This window comes from Panthera leo, chromosome F2 (genome assembly GCF_018350215.1).
Source record: "Panthera leo isolate Ple1 chromosome F2, P.leo_Ple1_pat1.1, whole genome shotgun sequence".
In the NCBI taxonomy this organism is placed as follows: Eukaryota; Metazoa; Chordata; class Mammalia; order Carnivora; family Felidae; genus Panthera; species Panthera leo.
Genome location: NC_056695.1, coordinates 38,651,437 through 38,655,680, shown reverse-complemented (window position 1 = coordinate 38,655,680; position 4,244 = coordinate 38,651,437).

Here is a 4,244-nt window from a genome sequence, read left to right as displayed (position 1 = left end):
TAAGGGCCAAACAGAAAGTGTAAATGAGTGAGTGGAACAGGGTAGAGATTAAACACATATGAATAGAGTTCATTTCCATAAAGAAAAACACAAAGCCATTTCAGCCTTTCATTTTTTTTTTTCAACTTTTGATAAATACACAGGTTCAGAGAAATAATTCTCTGACATTTGCTCTCAATTTGGGAGAACACTAGGAATTATTAGGAACTGGGGCAAACTGGAGAGCCCTTGAACTGCCCCATGAGGGTAGTTGCTACTTAACTTCAGCCAGTTTTTGCCATTCCAGAATGTGGAACAAATATCAACAGATATTTGAGTTATTGAGAACTGGAAATATTAATTGTATGTGAATTATCCTAATTTTTATAAAGCATAATTTACTTAAAATGTAAGTCACTCTTGTGCAAGTCAGGGAGCATTGGCTACTTTATGTGGACATGTTCCCAACACCATGGTCAAGATACAGAGCATTTCCTTTTTGCCAGAGTGTTCTCTGATGCAGCTTTTCCATCTACCCTCTCCCGCCATACCTGGCCCTTGACATTTATCCACATGTCTTCTATCCTTATAGTTTTTCCTTTAAAAATTTTTCTTAGAAAAGGAATCCGTATGAAGTCTTGTGTGACTTGCTTCTTTCACTTAAAATGATGATTGCTATTATTTTACCCATGATGTTTCATGTTTAAGTACGTACATTTATTTTTATTTCCTAGTGGTATTCCATTGTAAGGTTATACCATAACTTGCTTACCATTCACCAGTTGCTGGATATCTGAGTCGTTTTCAACATTTGGCTATTATGAATAAAGCTGTTAAGAACATTTTTCTACAGGTCTTTGTGTGCATTCATTTACATTTATATTTCAAAGTGGAACTGCTGGATTTTATGTGTGTGTTTCATAGGAAACTGTTTTCTAAAGGGGCTGTGACATTTTTCATTCTCACCAGAAATGTTTAGGAGTTCCAGCCGCTCTAGAACCTTTCCAACCCTTGATATACTTATTCTTTTTTGTCTTAAATTTTAATTATTCTCATGTATTTGTGTTGGCGTACGATTATGATTTTATTTTTTACATTTTGAAATGTTTATTTATTTATTTCGAGAGCGAGAGAGCAAGGAAGGGACAGGAAGAGAGAGGGAGAGAAAGAGAATCCCACGCAGGCTCTGTACTGTTAGCACAGAGCCAGATGAGGGGCTCAAACCCACAAACCCTGAGATTATGACCTGAGATGAAATCAAGAGTCAGACACTTAATGGACTGAGCCACCCAGGCACCCCAGTCTGCATTTCATAATATGCATCTTTAACTTATCATAGTTCTCCTTCAAATAATAGTGTACTGCTTTCTGCACACTGGAAGAACCTCCTAATAGTATGCTTCCTTTTCCTCCCTCCCACCCTTCGCACTATTTTTGTCATATATTTCTTTTACATGTGATATAAAAACCATAATATTTTTACTATTCCTTTTCTTATAGAATGTCAATGACATGTGAAAAAGATAAAAAATAAGTGAAAAAAGTCTTCTCTGTTTATTCACATTTTTATCATTTCTGGGGATAATTCATTCTTTTGTGTAGAAACAGACTTCCAACTGGCTCATATTCGTTATGCCTATAAAACTCATTTTAACATGTCTTTAGTACAGGTGTGGGGATAAATTTTTTCAGTTTTGGTTTTTAATCTGGAAAATTATTTTACCTTTATTTTTTAAAGGGATTTCTGTGAGGTACAACATTCTCAGTTGACAAGTTTTGTTTCTTTACCAGTCCAGATGTCACGTTCATGACTTTTGGCTTATTTACTTTCTAATAAGCAGCCTACTGTGATTATTAGCTTTGTTCTCTATATGTTTCTTTCTTCTTCTTTTTTTTTTTTTCCTGACTGCTTCACAGTTTTTTTCTTTCCTTTTGTTTTTCAGCGGTTTGACTATGATGTGCCTAGGTGTATTTAGTGTACTTAGTGTTCTTTGAGATTTTTTGAAATATTGATTAATTGGTGAAGGGTAGCATAAAATATATAGCACTCTGAAATATACCACTGGATATATTATTTTACGCTGTAAACACTTGAAAACCAGCAAATTCAAGGAGAGGCTTTCTCTCAGATCCCCCAAAAGGAACTCAGTTGTCATAGATTCCCTTCCCTGAAAGTTTCATCAACCAGGGAGGACCGACTCACCGCAGGAGAGGAGATTAGAAGTCCACACCACACCCAGACAAACTTCATCACAAACTATCATACCTACTATCTATTCTTCTAGGAGCCATTCGTGTTTTCCCAAATCATTTAGTCTCCCCTAAGAGCCCTACATTCCCTTCCCTATTAAGATGTCATTTCATCTTAATTCTAAAGCCACCTCTTGAGTGACTCATTTTTTCTGGGTTATTTCCCACATATATATGAATTATACATGTTAATAAACTTCTGCATGTTTTTCTCTTGTCTTTTATTACAGGAGTCTCAGCTACAAACTCAGAAGGGTAGAGGAAAAAGTATTTTTCCTCCCCTACATCGGCTTCAGTCAATTTTGGAGAATTCTTGGCCCGGATCTCTACCTATATTGTCGTAGTCCACTCATCCCTCTTCATTCTGGAATACCATCCAGGTATTTAAAGAGTTTGATAATGTCCTACATATGCACGAATGCCCTGATAGACATTTTATAGAAATAAAATAGATTTCTTTAGTGAAAATATGCTCTATGTCCAGAAATTACTCTGCTAAATATTTTAACTTATTAAGTTTACCAATATGCACTTCCATGGTAAAACGATAATTCAGCTATTATTAAATTTAAGTCTAGGGGAAAAACAGAATTTCACATTTGTTTTATTCAGGGGGCTGAAATCATTACCTTTTGTATTTTCTGTGAGGGAGAATATGATCGTTTGAGATTTGCACAAATTTCCTGATTACAGACAGTGGCACAAGGAATAATCCAGACTGGACTTCAGCCAAATACATGGAAATCTAAGGCAGGGTTTTCTGACCCAAATGACTCTAATTTGCTTTTAGACATTTGGTGTTTTAATAAACAAAACATCCATTAATTTAGGCCATCTGGGAAGTACTTCTGTGCTTGGGCCATGAAGTCAGGAATCTTTCTGCCCTGCTATCTTTAACCAGATTATTTGTGGCACTGAGGTTCAGACACTCAGCATTAGGCAAGATAGTCCCAATATATGACACCAATCTTTTTGATAGCGCCCATTCCAAATGATCTTTTAGATACATGCTAGTTTACATTAAATCTCATTCTCTCCTTCCTTCTTTCCTTCCTCTTCATTTTTCCATGTGTTGTCCACTCTAAATTCTTGCCAAACAAGTATTCTTACATCCCTACACAGGAGAGCGCTGTTTTTAAACTTCAGTAAGTTTAAATTTAAGTAATTTTTTCACTTAGACTTATCTTATGCAATTATAGTCATCAAATCAGTAGTTCTCACACATCAGTACACCCTGGAATCACCTGAAGAGCTTGCTTGTTGAACCAGATTGCTGGGCCTCGCTCTGAGGTCTCTGATTCAGTAGGTCTAGGGGTGGGGCTTGATAATTTGCATTTCTTGCAAGTTCCCAGGTGATGCAGATGCTGTTTGTTTGGGAATCCCATATCAAATTGTGGTTTTGCTGGGCTAATTATGTGTAAACACGAACCCATATGTTTTCTAATATAATAATGGATGTTCAGTATGTAACTATGAAAACCAATGTTTGCTTTGTGAACCACCAAGAAATTTTCTCACCTATCCCACCTTTTCTGGAAGAATTTTCTAGCAGATCTCACTGGATTCCCCTGATGAATTACCCTCTGTCTGGTTATTCTTACTTCTCCATTTTCTTTTACTTGTACTGTAAATTCAGAATGCCTATACTGTTAGCCGACGACATATAAAATATCACTTGGCATACCCTATACTTCCAGCATAGATATAAAGGGGTTATCAGATACCCATTAGTTTTGGCGGGGAGGAAGGTTTGTCTCAAGGAATCAAGGGAAAAGTGCCCACACAACATTCATTAGCACAGAAAGTCTGGTATTCACAGTATAACTTCGGACAGCTCCCGACCCTCCCTTTTCCTGATCTTTGCCCCTAAATCTGGCTGAATGACATTTTTTCTGAATCCCAGAAAGCCGTGTTCTCTTCATCATATTACTTGCAAACCAGTATTTAGTAAGTAATGGGTTTGGAGAACCGCATTTAAGGATGGATGTTTATTGATATACATTGACACCGATGAA